The sequence below is a fragment of the Coregonus lavaretus genome (genome assembly GCF_964263955.1).
Source record: "Coregonus lavaretus genome assembly, chromosome: 5".
Taxonomy (NCBI): domain Eukaryota; kingdom Metazoa; phylum Chordata; class Actinopteri; order Salmoniformes; family Salmonidae; genus Coregonus; species Coregonus lavaretus.
Genome location: NC_139992.1, coordinates 68,203,869 through 68,223,581, shown reverse-complemented (window position 1 = coordinate 68,223,581; position 19,713 = coordinate 68,203,869). Strand labels below are relative to the sequence as shown.

General features: G+C 43.8%; 1 protein-coding gene across 3 annotated transcripts in view; it reads right to left on the bottom strand.

The window, feature by feature from the left end:
• LOC311130105 (rap guanine nucleotide exchange factor 4-like) overlaps positions 1–19,713 on the bottom strand; it is a gene marked incomplete at its 5' end in the record, with an annotated part of 63,734 nt that overhangs the window by 35,242 nt on the left and 8,779 nt on the right. The window lies entirely within an intron of this gene.

Sequence of the window (19,713 nt, the reverse complement as noted above, 5' to 3'; positions counted from 1 at the left end):
CAAGCAGTTGCCATACCAGGAGGTGATGCAACCAGTCAGGATGCTCTCGATGGTGCAGCTGTAGAATTTTTTGAGGATCTGAGGACCCATGCCAAATCTTGTCAGTCTCCTGAGGGGAATAGGCTTTGTCGTGCCCTCTTCACGACTGTCTTGGTGTGTTTGGACCGTGATAGTTCGTTGGTGATGTGGACACCAAGGAACTTGAAGCTCTCAACCTGTTCCACTACAGCCCCTTCGATGAGAATGGGGGCGTGCTCAGTCCTCTTTTTTTTCCTGTAGTCCACAATCATCTCCTTTGTCTTGGTCACGTTGAGGGAGAGGTTGTTATCCTGGCACCACACGGCCAGGTCTCTGACCTCCTCCCTATAGGCTGTCTCATCGTTGTCGGTGATCAGGCCTACCACTGTTGTGTCGTCGGCAAACTTAATGATGGTGTTGGAGTCGTGCCTGGCCATGCAGTCATGGGTGAACAGGGAGTACAGGAGGGGACTGAGCACGCACCCCTGAGGGGCCCCCGTGTTGAGGATCAGTGTGGCAGATGTGTTGTTACCTACCCTTACCACCTGGGGGCGGCCCGTCAGGAAGTCCAGGATCCAGTTGCAGAGGGAGGTGTTTAGTCCCAGGATCCTTAGCTTAGTGATGAGCATGTAGCCTACCCATGAACTAATCACATACATTATTGACTGTCACATTTGGTGGCTCGGAGAGCAAGGCATGAAGTGGCACAAACTGCTCAGAGTTCTGCTCCAGCAGAGGGCCTGTGCTACTTTTCCCCCTGACATCTTAGTCATCCACCTCGGTGGAAACTACTTAAAATACACAAAGGGGACGGCACTGGTGTGGCAGATGTGTGGAGTTAGAGGTGGTCATCCGAATGTTTCCCGGGACAACGGTGGTCTTCTCTGACATCGCACAGCCGAGGAGCTGGATTTTCCAGTGGGACCAGAAGATAAACAAGTGCATAGAGAGGGCCCTGCGTTCCATCAATCAGCTGGTGTACACATTTCAAGTAACACAATCCACCACAATGCCATTAAGCAGTGTGCCCCTGGGATGTACCGTAGGGGTGGCGTGCATCTGAGGGATGAGGGCAACAATGTATTCCTTGAGAGTTGGTCTCTCCAGTCTCCACCGTTCTCTCCTTCGTAGTAGCAAGATATTGACAAGAGAAGGGTGCAATTGCGGCCCGCAATTCGGGGCGTTCCTGCATGTGGGCATTCCTGCATCTGCAGGAACCCCTCTTTATATTTATATTGAGCTAAGACTCCAGCACTTAGGCGGGAGTGCTCCAGTACAGTAGGTGGCGGTAATGCACCATAACGTTGGATGCCAACCGCAGATAGACCCAAGAGAAGAAGAGGCGGGGGCGACAACGGTAGACAGTGTCTTTTGCCCCCACCTGTAGAGCACTTTTCCCGCAGTTTTGTTAACGACCGCGAGGGCAGGTGTTCGGCAAGCGTTAGCGAAGGACACTGGGTGTTAGCTAGTACTCCGGTACACAGAAGGTGGGATAGGTAGCTAGCTAGCTAACGATAGCCAGGACACCGGTAGACAGTGTCCTTCGCCCCCCGCCAGTCTGGCACTGCTTTCACGCAGTTATGATGACGACGGTGGGGTGGTGCATCAGGAACGCCCAGAATTGCGGGCCGCAATCACACACGATTGGCAAGAAACGCGCAGTAGTACGCACACCACAGTCCCTGTCCATTGCCACTCAACGATGCTATTGTAAGAGCCACCTAATAATTGAAAATAAGCACACAACGTGCAGGCCGGTGTGTGTGTCAAAACTATACACGGAAAAAAATGGTCAAAATGTCTCCTCAGAGGCGAACCCAGGAATTTAAGACGTTAATGCTTACGCTACGAACCCTGCCATGAACGCATTATCTTGACACTATTTAAATGGACAGTCTGGTGATGACAGGAAGCTTTTGTTGTTGTTCATTCACTCAGCACTGATTGAATGTTTTCTTGCTTGGTAAAAAAAGAAATAGTCTAAAACAGTTGATGTGTTGAAAACAGTCACATAGCCAACCAAGTAAGCAAGCATGGCGTTTTATTTTGATTGCGCAAAGGTCATGCAAGCAAGCAATGATGTTGGTGTTGTTTAACCTGGTTGCACCCGCACCCCCTTGGCTACTTTTTACTTGGATGGCGACTTCAGGTTTTCAGGAATACATTGAAAAGCAACTTGACACTGTGTCAAACCAGTCAGCGCAAATTTGGATTATAATGACAAGAAGAAAATTGCATTGACAGAATCAATGCATAAGGTAAGGGCTGTAATGTTAGCTCGCTACATTGCTTGGCAAGACAGATTGACTAGTGTATGGAGTAACGTTGGCTAACAGTAACGTTAGATGAGCAATGCCCATTGCTTCTATTATACATTAGCAGCGTGGCAGTTTCCCAAAGTTTGATGTTCTATTAACTTACTTACTAGCTAGCTAGCTAGCTGTGCTTTGTGGAAAAATGTGGGAGATATTGTCAAGATTAAGTTGTGCTGGTGCATAGCGATCTGTCCATACTGCTAATTTTGCAGCCTTGTAGCTAGCTAGCTAACGTTACTGGCTAACTTAGCAGCCAAGGCTGTTCGCTATCTTATTTGTGCTTATTTGTTTGTGCTCTGATTACACGTAAGTGTCAAGGCCAACAGTTTACACAGATAACTTCAGCCATGTGAAAAACCTTCCATAGCAAAATATAGCTAGCTTAATTTGCTTGTCGCTTGCCTCTCATCCAACTAGTGTTAACTAGCTACTAGCACTGTTGCTGCGCAACCCAACTGCTTTGGTCAGGTTTTAGAACTCTGAGATTCGGCTGAAAATATGTTTGCATCGTCAGAAAGGCTACATAAAGGTAGCACATCTCTGGTTCTTAATGGACAGAAATGAGCACGTGAGAGTGACATAAAAATTTAATCAAAACTGTTTCCCCTACAAACGTATTCATTCCGACAGGTGGCAAGTCTAATAGTCACTTTATAGACGCTGTAGTCTCGTTCTTAACTGACGCCTGGATATTGAGCTAGGTCGGGGCAAGAAATTGTATTTTTTTCCTAATGCTAATGACCCTGTTAGAAATCCGGTATGTGGTTCTCAGTAAGGTGCATTTAGCAACATATTGATGCTGCCTGCCATCCTTTATCTTTTTGGTCACTACAGACCTAATGAAAGCCAAACCAACAGAGTCATTTGTTACCAGATGGCAGTTTGCTCCCAGAGGTCCAATTCTAAATTCAATTCTACCCACAGCTAATCACTTTAAGACCCCCTCAGAGGCAAACCGCTTTTCCAGCTAATTAAGAAGCCTTTTGAAAATGTCATAATGACTTCCGATTTTAAAAAGCATTTCCCTTAATGTAGTCCAAAACGCTAATTGACTCTGTGCTCTTTGAGAGTTACCAAAATGAGAAAAAATTGTATCATAAACCACGAGACTTACATTGTATATCAGCATTTATTCAATCTTAGAACTGACCTAATCATCACATTTGTCTGAAAGCATATAACAGCATGCTTTTTCGATTAATTATTACATGTAAATAAATTAGTATTAGTGCCATAGAAAAAAAGCCTCTAGGATCAGTTACTGTAAACATGCCCATCTTTCTTTGTTGAAAATGAAAGGGCTTGGGCTTGAGAGGAGCACTTAAACTGAGCAACAAAAGAGCATTCAGTGCACAGGAGACTCCTCCAACACTTAAATGACCCTACTGGACCAATAAGGCTCTCCCCTAGGGGACTGACTGATGGAGAAAGGGAGGGGTGTTGGATAGAGGGTGGGGGTGTTGGATAGAGGGTGGGTGGGGGTGTTATTTTAGATGGGGATTAGCGCTGATGGCGGCCAACATGGAAAAACATACTATTGTGTATACTATGGTAGGAATACTGTAGTGTTTTTGCAGACTGTTTTATACTGTAGTATTTACTATAGTGTTTTTTTGCGGACTGTAGTACAGTATAGTGTGGTATATGGCCAATATACCATGGCTAAGGGATGTTCTTATGCGCGACACAACGCAGAGTGCCTAGATACAGCCGTTAGCCGTGGTATATTGGCTATATACCACAAATCCCAGAAGTGCCTTATTGTTATTATAAACTGGTTACCAACTTTATTAGAGCAGTAAAAATAAAATGTTTGTCATACCCGTGGCTTTCAGCCAACCAGCATTCAGGGCTCGAACCACCCAATTTATAATGTAGTATTTACTGTAGTGTTTTTGGGGACATTACTGTAGTATTTATTAATGTGTTTTTGTTTAATTGTCTTTGACATAGAAGTGGGGGGCTTTCTCCATGAGGAAACTCCATGAGGAAAACTAGAGAAATACTGAAAGTGCACATTTTCCATAACTTGTAGGTAGGACTGGGTTCTGAACGGAGAGTTCAGAGCTTCTGCTATTTTCTATAACCATAGGGAACACAATATATGGTCTATACTTGGCATGTAGGTTTCTCACTTACGGGTGGCACAAATTGGGATATGGGGGAGGGGAATGGGCAGGGTATATGCAAATTAAATACTGTAGTATTTACTATAGTTTTTTAAGTGTTTTTGCGGACTATAGTGTATTTTTGCGGATAATACTGTAGTATTTACAAAATACTACACATGAATGAGGGATACTACAGTGTGTAGTATAGTATATTACAGTTTACTACAGAATTCTATAGTAAACTGTAGTATTTGTTTTATGTGGGAGGTGTGTCAGAAAACACTACATTTTCACAAAGCTACACTCTCCCCCTGTGACCTACTGTACTCTGCACTGGCTTCTATAGGAAGCTTTTAGCTATACAGATGAGGAACAATCAAATACATTATTGATGATTTATTTTGCCTTATTATAGTCTACACCAGAAATGCTCTCCTGACAAAAGGAATATAGATACAACATCAAATATAATGTACGGTATATTTGATTGTTCTTCATCTGTGAAAATGTATTCATCAGCTCACTAAAGGCGTCCACATGCTTCCCATCCGAAACAGTTTGTGCATATACTGTATTATGATGACATTTTGTTCGTTTTGGTCTTCGGCAAGGGTTTTTTCAGCTGTTCGTGCACACACATTGTTTTCGAGGAAGGCGAATTTCGGTAGCCGAAGTCTACACCCCTACGTCGGTCATTGGTCAACAGTAAGGACCAATGCAATTATCACCTTCTGCTCAACCAATGGGCGTAAATCTTGGGATGTATTTATATGTCAACATACCCATGTTCTCTCACTTGCTGTTTTTTAGCAACAGTTGTTGACAACCATCCACCTCCCCACCATCACCAGCTATAATAACCTTAAGCCCAGTCATTGGAACTCCTTTCCCCCAGGGGGGGGGTTTGATGCCAGCTGCCCAGCAAAGGGCTACCGGTCATCAGCATCTGGCTCCGAGGAGCATTCCCTGGAGACGAGGCCATACCCCAAACAATTTAATAAAATTCCATATTGCATTCTGTCTCCATTGTTCGTTCAGATAATCCTGTACGCGATTGAACTATAGAAGGGTCAGTCACTGATGCATAATCCAGAATCCATTTGAACCTCCAGCAAAGCAGAGTCAACAGGATTGGTGGTCACCATTCAAAGTAAATGCAGTCTATGGAGGCAATCCCTGTCAAGAAATCCTTAAAGACTGTTTTACAACTAGGCTACAGTCAAAACCATGGCTTAGTAGTCAAAATGCTCTTTGCCTTATATAACTCTGAAAAACTAATCCTAGTCTTCCTCCAGATAATGAAACAGTTTGTGATCCCATCATAGCAGTAGGTTTAGGAGGTTTGATTAGAAACATTGTTAGAGTTGATTTCCTTGGATTTAATGAAAGGAACTAAAGGCATACACAGGAAATAAAAAAACTGTTCTCTGAATTGGAGGACATGATCGAACCATATCAGGTTGTTACCTGGGATTTGAGTCTGGAAGAAGAGAACATAAATTACTGTGGAGGAGTGAATCCAACCCACAAACCCAGATTACAGAAAAAAAATGACTACTGTATCATATTTTGCCAACAACTCTTATGCAATTAAATGCAGACATGTCAAGTATAAACACAGACCCAAAAAGCCCCATATCTATGTGTTAATACACTCATAATAAGAGGAGTGCAACTATAACACTGTGACTCATCATAAACATCACTTATATACTACATACAAACAAAGGCTTTATCAATGGAGTCTGCAATGACAGATGTGTCCATTCTCATGCTCTTTCTCTATGGCGGGAGAAGTGGGGGGGTAGTCTGGGAAACTACTATCTGATCTGCCACATCCACTCTGACACACTGATGCGTACTGTTGTTCACAAACATACACACACGATCCACTCCACCTCGCCAACCCTTATGGCTTCTCTATGTTAATTTTTCTATAAATACATGCTTCAAAATACTAAAATGCTTCAAACATAACATTATGTATTTGTCAAAATTATACAGAATAATTTCTAAATGAATGCTAACAGACTGTATCATATCAGTGATGATATGCATGATATGGATCTTAAAATCAAAGTCTAGAAATACAAAAATAGAACATGTCACATTACTAAATTCACAGCTCATGTTCTCTGCTCCTCTGCCCTGCATGCTTGAGTACATTCAGCACTCTGCGCATTATTATGCACGGATGCACACTTGTATGTTGAATAATTCACCTCAGATTACATAACATGCATAATACAAACTGCTGCCTGCTCTCAAGACGTTTTCTAAACTAGTACATACCTTCTATTGACTGGCAGACTTCAGGCTGCTTGGAAAACAATTCGGGGAAGCCCCTCCCAAGAGGTTCAGTTCAGTTCTGCAGTTTTAGGTTCTCACCAAACAGAGACATTTCAAGTATCCAAAACATTGCAGTTATGCACATTATCCTTGTGATAAGTTTCTGTACAAATGATAAGACATAATTAAAATGTCGTCAAATTATGTATTAAAATGTGTTTTAATGTCTAGAAGATCATCCCATTTTTTAAAGCTCCACATTAGCATTACACAGACACTTGATAAAGCAAGACTCACCTAAAAGTGTTCAGTGTCCCATGTGCAGACAACTGTTAGTGCCTAGTTATCTTAATAAGATGCGACTCCCTTCTTCTACAGTCCCAGTAGTAGAATCCACCTTTCAGAGTCCCTGTGTCAGTAACTGGTCTAAACCCCCCCCCCCCACATCCCCTGGTCGTTAGTGTGGTCCAGTCCTGGTGCTCCAGCCTTCATCCCTCTCTCAGAGCAAAATGAGTTGAGCCCAGCCTGCCTGTGCCCAGCAGAGTGCCTCCCTCCCTCCCTGCCTGCCTGCCAGCCAGCTGACTTCCCCCACGCAGCAGTTGCTAGGCGATTACTCTACTCCTCCAATCATCATGCACTCATGAGTGGACGCTCTCGCCATCGCAGCACAGCACCACACAGCTTCACTACACACATGCAGCGCAGACAGAGTTGTAACTTGCTCACGTGGTCCCAAAAAGGCAGGGATAAACGGGAGCTTTACTCTATTATTTAAACGATGAAGTCGTATTTATATGGAACATACAGATGTGTACTTTAAGTGCCATCCAGTCTTGAAAAGTGAATACATAAGACTGGAACAATGATTTGGGAGAACACTCATCATAGTAGCACAAAGAATACCAACTTTTTTGTACCTTTTATGCAGTTATCCTCAATTTGATACCTACTGAAAACTTGAGGATTTCATTATTTTATATTCACATTGGAATTGTTGTTTTACAGTGGGGAAAAAAAGTATGTAGTCAGCCACCAATTGTGCAAGTTCTCCCACTTAAAAAGATGAGAGAGGCCTGTAATTTTCATAAAGTATTGAGAAACTTTTGTTATTGACCAAATACTTATTTTCCACCATAATTTGCAAATAAATTCATAAAAAATCCTACAATGTGATTTTCTGGATTTTTTTTCTTCTCATTTTGTCTGTCATAGTTGTCGTGTACCTATGATGAAAATTACAGGCCTCTCTCATCTTTTGAAGTGGGAGAACTTGCACAATTGGTGGCTGACTAAATACTTTTTTCCCCCACTGTATATGCTGTGGTTCATCCACTTTGTATGCAACAACTGTACATCTCTCTTGTTGAGAGTGACTTCTAAATTAAAATGTACCAATGTTTAATGAAGGCAAATTACATTTACAGCACCCCTCTTCCCATTTTGCACACAGGGCATTCATGAAATTAATTCATTATTCAAAACTGCATGTTCAAACCTACAGTTGAAACTAAACTAATCTGACAGTAACGTATTGTCCAGGCACACTAGGCCTACAGCAGGGTAGTAAGTGACATTACAGCCAGAGCAAAGCAGAAAGCCAACTGCAGAAATAGCTTTTTGGACTGAGGAATCGCTCTTGCTCTCCTATTTTTCAGGGGCGGTAGGGTGGCATACAAGGAGCATTCTCTGAGGCCCTGAATCCTTTCTCCTTTATTTATTGAGTTCTGACCCCCAAATGTTCCGTACATTCAGTACACCTGGTTATATTACTTAGCCTCTCTGTATTACATCAAGGACAGTGGGCAGATGGAATCTTATCTTTGACCTTCCAACTGATTACAGTCACACAGGCCTGCAGCTTTTAACTCTGTTCTGGCCTTGTAACCAACAGCCACACGGCATCAAATAAGTGTTTTTGACAATATTGTTAGGTTGTAAATATGTTATTATCTGAGGGCTGACCACTGCAAAACATTTTTTTAAAGATTAGAGTAATAGTTGGAGAGAGGTGTCTGTGGGAATGACCACTCTTTCAGTGGGGTTTGGAGTGAGACCGAGAGAGAGAGAGAGAGGGAGAGAGAGCAGGGTGAGAGGCAAGGAGGTGAGCAGGTGCAGAGGCATGGGTTAGTGGAGGAGCTCTGGTAAATGTGGACACCTCATACCCAGCTTCTGAGCCACCCAGTCTGTCATGGCTAATTTGGGGAAACAACAAAATAATCAAAGATGACAAGAGAATCATATAATTGTAAATCATATCACTTGTTTTTGGTTTTCCATGCTCTGGAATTCACACTTTGACCCCCAAGCCTTGGTTTAGAACACTTTCAATCAGCTTTGGACACAAAGGTTAAAATAATGTGTTTGAAAATGTTGGGTATATGGAATGACAGGAAACACAAAGCTCTGTTTTGAAGTCATTGATTAGATATGTTTGGGTTGTATCCAAATATTCAGAGACTGAAGTTTCTTGCATGATAAATTGTGTTACAATACAGTTGTGGTCAAAAGTTTTGAGAATGACACAAATACTAATTTTCACAAAGTCTGCTGCCTCAGTTTTGATGATGGCAATTTGCATATACTCCAGAATGTCATGAAGAGTGATCAGATGAATTGCAATTCATTGCAAAGTCCCTCTTTGCCATGAAAATGAACTTAATCCCCCCCAAAAATGTCCACTCCATTTCAGCCCTGCCACAAAAGGACCAGCTGCCATCATGTCAGTGATTCTCTCGTTAACACAGGTGAGAGTGTTGACGAGGACAAGGCTGGAGATCACTCCGTCATGCTGATTGAGTTAAAATAACAGACTGGAAGCTTTAAAAGGAAGGTGGTGCTTGAAATCATTGTTCTTCCTCTGTTAACCATGGTTACCTGCAAGGAAACATGTGCCATCATTATTGCTTTGCACACAAAGGGCTTCACAGGCAAGGATATTGCTGCTAGTAAGATTGCACCTAAATCAACCATTTATTGGATCATCAAGAACTTCAAGGAGAGAGGTTCAATTGTTGTGAAGAAGGCGTCAGGGCGCCCAAGAAAGTCCAGCAAGCGCCAGGACCGTCTCCTAAAGTTGATTCAGCTGCGGGATCGGGGCACCACCAGTGCAGAGCTTGCTCAAGAATGGCAGCAGGCAGGTGTGAGTGCATCTGCACGCACAGTGAGGGCAACAAAGAAGCCACTTCTCTCCAGGAAAAACATCAGGGACAGACTGATATTCTGCAAAAGGTACAGGGATTGGACTGCTGAGGACTGGGGCAAAGTCATTTTCTCTGATGAATCCCCTTTCCGATTGTTTGGGGCATCCGGAAAACACCTTGTCCGGAGAAGACAAGGTGAGCGCTACCATCAGTCCTGTGTCATGCCAACAGTAAAGCATCCTGAGACCATTCATGTGTGGGGTTGCTTCTCAGCCAAGGGAGTGGGCTCACTCACAATTTTGCCTAAGAGCACAGCCATGAATAAAGAATGGTACCAACACATCCTCCGAGAGCAACTTCTCCCAACCATCCAAGAACAGTTTGGTGACGAGCAATGCCTTTTCCAGCATGATGGAGCACCTTGCCATAAGGCAAAAGTGATAACTAAGTGGCTCGGGGAACAAAACATCGAAATTTTGGGTCCATGGCCAGGAAACTCCCCAGACCTTAATCCCATTGAGAACTTGTGGTCGATCCTCAAGAGGCGGGTGGACAAACAAAAACCCACAAATTCGGAGAAACTTCAAGCATTGATTATGCAAGAATGTGCTGCCATCAGTCAGGATGTGGCCCAGAAGTTAATTGACAGCATGCCAGGGCTGATTGCAGAGGTCTTGAAAAAGAAGGGTCAACACTGCAAATATTGACTCTTTGCATAAACGTAATGTAATTGTCAATAAAAGCCTTTGACACTTATGGAATACTTGTAATTATACTTCAGTATACCATAGTAACATCTGACAAAAATATCTCATAACACTGAAGCAGCGAACTTTGTGTAGACCAATACTTGTGTCATTCTCAAAACTTTTGACCACGACTGTACAATAAATAATGGACCATTGTCAAAAAATGTGTAATTCTATGTTAAATAGCAGTGCATACATATTCAATTCACAAAGCCCCGGGAACACTACTAAGTGCAAAACAAAATGCATGTGTGTGTTTGTGAAAGAAAGTGCAATGAATGTGCATGTCTAAATGTGAATTTAGTGATGATGTAATCCATTGATCTCTTATCACTGCATCCGATTGAACAATCAGCCAAGAAAAGCAGAGTTAAGATCTAAAGATTTGAAATGCATCCTCAGAAAGATAGTTCAAGGAGATCTTTAGGGATTCAACACTATCTGATGTATCTAAAGACATGATGCAATAGAGATTATGGTGCTGTAAACTAAAATTGCTGTACAACAAAAAAATTATTCTCTTCCTGGTTCAAAATCATTGTTCGAAAGTTTTTAATAATGTAATAACTCTGTGAGAACAGATAAGGAAATAAACGGGTGTTGTTGATACAGTCATCTCTGTGCTCTTTCCTTGTGTATATCCGCTGTTCTCTGGGAAGGACTGTGGTTGTGCTGAGATGTGCTGGCATTTGGATGTAGTAAGGGTGCACACACACACAACATGCACACGCAGACATACCGGCCCTCAGCCCTCTGTCCCCCTCCCCTTAGCCATGCCCGCCAGGCTGCCTCATGGACTGATGTTACAGTGTTCACCAACCACCCACCCACCGCCATGCCTCCAACAGAGCCTTGCCTCAACTCTGCAGGGCTCGCCTGTAATGCACACACGCCAAAATTGACATGCCTTTGAACACTTTCTCTCCACTACCCTACAGCACAGATATAATAACACAACTGCAAAGTGGGCTACAAATAAAATCCTGGGTATGAAAATCAATCCTATGTGCACCAAGGACATGGAACAGACAGGGATCGGCTGGCTATAGGCTACTGATACAGATTGTGCTGTCGTGCAAGAAAATAGGAAGTGGGGAAATGCAAATCTCAGTGGCCGGCGGAAACAGGAAACAAAGTGTATGGGAAATTGATGATCAGGTCATTGGAGCCACAGACAGTTTTCCTGTGTGTGAAGAGCCCATGTCTTCTCTGTTAAACAAACAAGCACACGCCTGCCTCTCCCAATAACATAAGCCAGACTCTGACATGTGCAGGAGCGGGAGCCATGCCTGATACACTCTAAGAACAAAAATGGCTATCTACAACCTTTGAAGAACCCTTTTTGATTCCAGGTAGAACCCTTTTGAGTTCCATGTATAACTTTTTACACAGAGGGTTCTACCTGGAACCAAAAAGGGTTCTTCAATCGGGACAGCCGAAGAACCCTTTTGGAACCCTTTTTTCTAAGAGTGTATACGTGACAGTTGATAGTGTTGTTGAATGCGGGGGTCAGGGGAATAGAGAACAATGACCATGGCATGTTCCAGAGATATTTCTGTGATTCCACCACCGTCAATGTCAAGCTGAGTACGACCGTATATCACACCATAATCACAAATGGTTTGTGTCCCATTCACTTCAGCATGGACGGATGCAATGCTTTGAAGAAGATTTAAGGCACAAAACTGGGAGCAAACGTGGAGCAAAGCCGTCAGTGAATATACACGTACCGTCTGGACATTTTGTTTTTTTTCATGATGTTTTGACGTGAGAAGGCTGAGACTGGATGAAGAATGTGTTCTGAATACTTAAGATGGCGGCTATGAATAAAGAATAATACCCAGTTCATTCAGGCAGCGCTGTTCTCAGTCTGCCACCACTCTGTAGGAGTGTAGAGCCAAAGGCTTTCTGCTCACTGCAGGGAGAGAGATCTCAGAGCTGTGTGGGTGTAGTTTTGTGGGTGGAGGTCTGTGGTGTGTGTGTGTGTGTGTGTGTGTGTGTGTGTGTGTGTGCGTCAAGGTCTCCCTCACCCTAAAAATCTTCTTCCTCAGGGGATGGACCTGGGGCTCGGACGACTCCGGTCAGCATCACCTCAACGTGACCTCTCTCTCACAGATCTGTCTGTGCTCAATCAACTCCCAAAGGAGCTCATAAGGCAACTACTACTCTTTGTTTCTTCAGACAAATAATGATATACAACTCATACACTGTTGAATACTACTGTAGTCACGGCCTGAGGGAGATCATTTGCCTTTAATTAGCTTTGTGTTTGACTCAATCAGAAAAACACACAAGGTGAAGTCAGGTTGTCTATGCCGTAGGGAGTTAGTCTGCATTTACAATCAATTACAGCACAGTACAAGTGATGTATCGTAAACAGGCAGGGAATAAACATTTGAGAAAATGAAGAATTTCTAAAGCCCTGTGCTGCTAGTAACAGGACATCAGGAGCACCTTCTGCACAAATATTGCCCCTGGTTCTCCTCAGACTTGACTGCCCTTGACCAGCACAAAAACATCCTGTGGCATACTTCATTAGCATCGAATATCCCCCACGATATGCAACTTTTCAGGAAAGTTAGGAACCAATATACACAAGCAGTTAGGAAAGCAAAGGCTAGCTTTTTCAAACAGAAATTTGCATCCTGTAGCACTAACTCCAAAAAGTTTTGGGACACTGTAAAGTCCATGGAGAATAAGAGCACCTCCTCCCAGCTGCCCACTGCACTGAGGCTAGGAAACACTATCACCACCGATAAATCTACAATAATCGAAAATTTCAACAAGCATTTTGCTACGGCTGGCCATGCTTTCCACCTGGCTACCACTACCCCGGTCACCAGCTCTGCACCCTCCGCTGCAACTTGCCCATGCCCACCTCCGCTTCTCCTTCACACAAATTCAGACAGCTGATGTTCTGAAAGAGCTGCAAAATCTGGACCCCTACAAATCATCTGGGCTAGACAATCTGGACCCTTTCTAAAATTAACCGCCAAAATTGTTGCAACCCCTATTACTAGCCTGTTCAACCTCTTTCGTAACGTCTGAGATCCCCAGAGATTGGAAAGCTGCCGCGGTCATCCCCCTCTTCAAAGGGGGTGACACCCTAGATCCAAACTGTTACAGACCTATATCCATCCTGCCCTGCCTTTCGAAAGTTTTTGAAAGCCAAGTTAACAAACAGATCACCGACCATTTAGAATCCCACCGTACCTTCTCCGCTATGCAATCCGGTTTCTGAGCTGGTCATGGGTGCACCTCAGCCACGCTCAAGGTCCTAAACGATATTATAACCACGATCGATAATAGACAGTACTGTGCAGCCGTCTTCATCGACCTGGCCAAGGCTTTCGACTCTGTCAACCACCGCATTCTTATTGGCAGACTAAATAGCTTTGGTTTCTCAAATGACTGCCTCGCCTGGTTCACCAACTACTTCTCAGATAGAGTTAAATGTGTCAAATCGGAGGGCCTGTTGTCTGGACCTATGGCAGTCTCTATGGGGGTGCCACAGTGTTCAATTCTTGGGCCGACTCTTTTCTCGGTGTATATCAATGATGTCGCTCTTGCTGCTGGGGATTCTCAGATCCACCTCTACGCAGACGACACCATTTTGTAAACATCTGGCCCTTCATTGGACACTGTGTTAACAAACCTCCAAACGAGCTTCAATGCCATACAACACTCCTTCCGTAGCCTCCAACTGTTCTTAAACACAAGTAAAACTAAATGCATGCTCTTCAATCGAACGCTGCTGGCACCCGCCCACCCGAATATAATCACTACTCTCAACGTGGTCTGACCTAGAGTATTTGGACAACTACAAATACCTAGGTGTCTGGTTAGACTGTAAACTCTCCTTCCAGACTCACATTAATCCAGAATCGGCTTCCTATTTCGCAACAAAGCCTCCTTCACTCATGCTGCCAAACATGCCCTCGTAAAACTGACTATCCTACCGATCCTTGACTTCGGCGATGTCATTTACAAAATAGCCTCCAACACTGTACTCAGCAAATTGGATGTAGTCTATCACAGTGCCATCCGTTTTGTCACCAAAGCCCCATATACTACCCACCACTGTGACCTGTACGCTCTTGTTGGCTGGTCCTCACTACATATTCGTCGCCAAACCCACTGGCTCCAGGCCATCTATAAATCACTGCTAGGCAAATCCCCGCCTTATCTTAGCTCATTGGTCACCATAGCAACACCCACCCGTAGTATGCGCTCCAGCAGGTATATCTCACTGGTCATCCCCAAAGCCAACACCTCCTTTGGCCGCCATTCCTTCCAGTTCTCTGCTGCCAATGACTGGAACGAACTGCAAAAATCTCTGAAGCTGGAGACCCTTATCTCCCTCACTAACTTTAAGCATCAGTTGTCAGAGCACCTTACCGATCACTGCACCTGTACACAGCCCATCTGAAATTAGCCCACCCAACTACCTCATCCCCATATTGTTATTTATTTTGCTCATTTGCACCCCAGTATCTCTATTTGCACATCATCTCTTGCACATCTATCATTCCAGTGTTAATACTAATTGTAATTATTTTGCACTATGGCCTATTTATTGCCTTACCTCCATAACTTGCTACATTTGCACACACTGTATATATATATTTTATTTTCTGTTGTATTTTTGACTTTATGTTTTGTTTTACCCCATATGTAACTCTGTGTTGTTGTTTTTATCGCACTGCTTTGCTTTATCTTGGCCAGGTCGCAGTTGTAAATGAGAACTTGTTCTCAACTGGCTTATCTGGTTAAATAAAGGTGAAATAAAAAATGTAATACAGTGAGGGAAAAAAGTATTTGGTCCCCTGCTGATTTTGTACGTTTGCCCACTGACAAAGAAATGATCAGTCTATAATTTTAATGGTAGGTTTATTTGAACAGTGAGAGACAGAATAACAACAACAAAATCCAGAAAAACGCATGTCAAAAATGTTATAAATTGATTTGCATTTTAATGAGGGAAATAAGTATTTGACCCCCTCTCAATCAGAAAGATTTCTGGCTCCCAGGTGTCTTTTATTCTGGCTCCCGAGTGGCGCAGCGGTCTAAGGCACTGCATATCAGTGCTTGAGGTGTCACTACAGACCACCTGGTTCGATTCCAGGCTGTATCACAACCGGCCGTGATTGGGAGTCCCATAGGGCGGCGCACACGGTGTAGGCCGTCATTGTAAATAAGAATTTGTTCTTAACTGACTTGCCTAGTTAAATAAAGGTACAAATATATATATTTTTAAATACAGGTAACGAGCTGAGATTAGGAGCACACTCTTAAAGGGAGTGCTCCTAATCTCAGTTTGTTACCTGTATAAAAGACACCTGTCCACAGAAGCAATCAATCAATCAGATTCCAAACTCTCCACCATGGCCAAGACCAAAGAGCTCTCCAAGGATGTCAGGGACAAGATTGTAAACCTACACAAGGCTGGAATGGGCTACAAGACCATCGCCAAGCAGCTTGTTGAGAAGGTGACAACAGTTGGTGAGATTATTTGCAAATGGAAGAAACACAAAATAACTGTCAATCTCCCTCGGCCTGGGGCTCCATGCAAGATCTCACCTCGTGGAGTTGCAATGATCATGAGAACGGTGAGGAATCAGCCCAGAACTACACGGGAGGATCTTGTCAATGATCTCAAGGCAGCTGGGACCATAGTCACCAAGAAAACAATTGGTAACACACTACGCCGTGAAGGACTGAAATCCTGCAGCGCCCGCAAGGTCCCCCTGCTCAAGAAAGCACATATACAGGCCCGTCTGAAGTTTGCCAATGAACATCTGAATGATTCAGAGGAGAACTGGGTGAAAGTGTTGTGGTCAGATGAGACCAAAATCGAGCTCTTTGGCATCAACTCAACTCGCCGTGTTTGGAGGAGGAGGAATGCTGCCTATGACCCCAAGAACACCATCCCCACCATCAAACATGGAGTTGGAAACATTATGCTTTGGGGGTGTTTTTCTGCTAAGGGGACAGGACAACTTCACCGCATCAAAGGGACGATGGACGGGGCCATGTACCGTCAAATCTTGGGTGAGAACCTCCTTCCCTCAGCCAGGGCATTGAAAATGGGTCGTGGGTGGGTATTCCAGCATGACAATGACCCAAAACACACGGCCAAGGCAACAAAGGAGTGGCTCAAGAAGAAGCACATTAAGGTCCTGGAGTGGCCTAGCCAGTCTCCAGATCTTAATCCCATAGAAAATCTGTGGAGGGAGCTGAAGGTTCGAGTTGCCAAACGTCAGCCTCGAAACCTTAATGACTTGGAGAAGATCTGCAAAGAGGAGTGGGACAAAATCCCTCCTGAGATGTGTGCAAACCTGGTGGCCAACTACAAGAAACGTCTGACCTCTGTGATTGCCAACAAGGGTTTTGCCACCAAGTACTAAGTAATGTTTTGCAGAGGGTAAAATACTTATTTCCCTCATTAAAATGCAAATCAATTTATAACATTTTTGACGTATTTTTCTGAATTTTCTGGTTGTTATTCTGTCTCTCACTGTTCAAATAAACCTACCATTAAAATTATAGACTGATCATGTCTTTGTCAGTGGGCAAACGTACAATATCAGCAGGGGATCAAATACTTTTTTCCCTCACTGTAAATAAAAAAATTGCGGCATGGCTGACAGAAATGAATGGGCACCTCTGGACTGTCTCAAACCAAGGCTCCACAGGTGAGGACAAGCAGAGCTGAATATTCCTATAACATGTTGTGTCTAGCACCTTGACACTGAGGAGATTCTCAAAAGAACTGAAAGGGATCAACGAAATCTGGACTCTTATATGTTATATGTTCTGTGATAAAAAATACTTAGTGACAGCATACCCAGTATACAAAGTCACAATAGACATGCTGACAACATCATTCATTTAAAGCTTGTCAACGGGCAAGTTCACAGGGTTCACTTTTGATAGCAGTTCAGTCACTCACAGCTTGTGTGACATAGCTAACTCAGCACGTCAAGCAACAACGCCACGATGGAGTGATGTTTTGCAGAACCAAATGGCTGTCATGGGCATTGGCTAGAGTGGCTGGGGCAAAGGAGATTGCCTTCACTGAACACTATTGACAGTAATTAAGCTGTGAGTTGCTACAGTACCTCCAATGACTTGGCTGTATTAGTAATGAAATAGGATCAAGTCAATGAAATGCAAAACATTTACATCATAGTGAGGGAGATGCAGACACTTCTCTAGACACTAACGTGTGTTATTGTTGAATCTTTTGAAAATAAGTCCCTAAACATAACTACACAATCATCCAAAGTTCTGAGCTGAAACCATCAACAAATCCAACTGAAAGCCACAATATAGAAGGCCATTATATCACTCAGTACCCCTTTTTATCCCTGCTCTGAAAAGCTAACCACGACCGTGGGCAGGAAGTATTATCTTAAGACTGGACAAACACATGTTCCATCAGTGAAGCATGAGCAAATGTACAATGATGGTGTTCCTGTCTGGCAGTTAAAAGCCTTTTTTCGGGCGGCTAACCTCAGACCAACCTTTCAGAAGAGCTTATCCTCTGGATAGAGATGTGTCGTGTTTCCATGTGGTTGTCCACAGCATAAACACAGTACATTCAGACTGGGCTCAGATTCCAGTTCCAGTTAGGACCAGTGAGTGACGTAGAGTCCATAGCTTTAACACTAACAACCCCCTGCCTGCCCTCTGCTCTCAGAGGAAACCAGCTCTCTCACTCAGGAAGCCAGTGTAGTGGCTCAACCAGGACAGGACAGACAGGGGCCTTTGGACAGTGTGACACCTCCTATCCTGACCAACTCACTCACTAGTGCCTTCCTGTAGGGCTGAGGGGTGGAGGAAGAGGGGAGAGAGGAGCTCCTCAGCGCGGCAGGAAGGGACAATTTGGCAAGTGCTATAATTGTCTAACCTGCTAATGACAAGCTCTACTCCTTTACTCTTAACCCAACATGGGTGACACTGACACACATACAAACATCAATACTGCTCTTCCAAAACAAATCCCCATGGAATACTTCTGCCCTGAGCACAAGGATCCATTTGTCATAGATATGGGAGAAAAATCTACCCAGCGGTAAACTTTTATTCGTTTTACTAGACACTCTTATCCAGAGCGACTTACAGTTAGTGAGTGCATACATAATTTTTTTTTTTTTCATACTGGCCCCCCGTGGGAATCGAACCCACAACCCTGGCGTTGCAAACGCCATGCTCTACCAACTGAGCTACATCCCTGCCGGCCATTCCCTCCCCTACCCTGGACGACGCTGGGCCAATTGTGCGCCGCCCCATGGGTCTCCCGGTCGCGGCCGGCTATGACAGAGCCTGGATTCGAACCAGGATCTCTAGTGGCACAGCTAGCACTGCGATGCAGTGCCTTAGACCACTGCGCCACTCGGGAGACACAACCCTGGTGCTGCAAGCGCCATGCTCTACCAACTGAGCTACACTAATTATTCAAGGGAAGAATGTCTCTAGCTGACCGCTTAAATGATGATGACGCCAGTGGTCTAACCACAATTGTAAAACGTATCATGGAGATAAATGAGCCCACACACAATATGAAGTGCACTGATTCTCTATAACACTGCACTTCCCCCTAGTGGTCAAAAGGTCTAAATGATACTGTCTCATATTGGTACTTCAAACAGATGTTTCAAGAAGAGAAATACCATCCCAATTAATATATAAAAAAGGCTATTTCTTGTGGTATATATAATCTGCTTTGCGCTTTCATGTCCTCCTCACGTGATGTAAACACATTGTATAAACCACTGCCTCAGAAACACACCTCAAAGAATGTAAACAGCATTAAATCAACAGGCCTGCAGGCTTATTTTGCAGAGATCAAAGAAAATCCAAGAACCCCCACAAAGCCTCATTATTTCTAGTGTGGGTATTATCAGTCCACTGATACAGGTACTTACCTACAGCCCACAGGAGGTTGGTGGCACCATAATTGGGGAGGACAGGCTCGAGGTAATGACTGTAGCAGAATTAAGTGGAACGGTACCATGTGTTTGATGCCATTCCATTCGCTTCGTTCCGGACATTATTATGAACTGTCCTCCACTCAGCAGCCACCTTT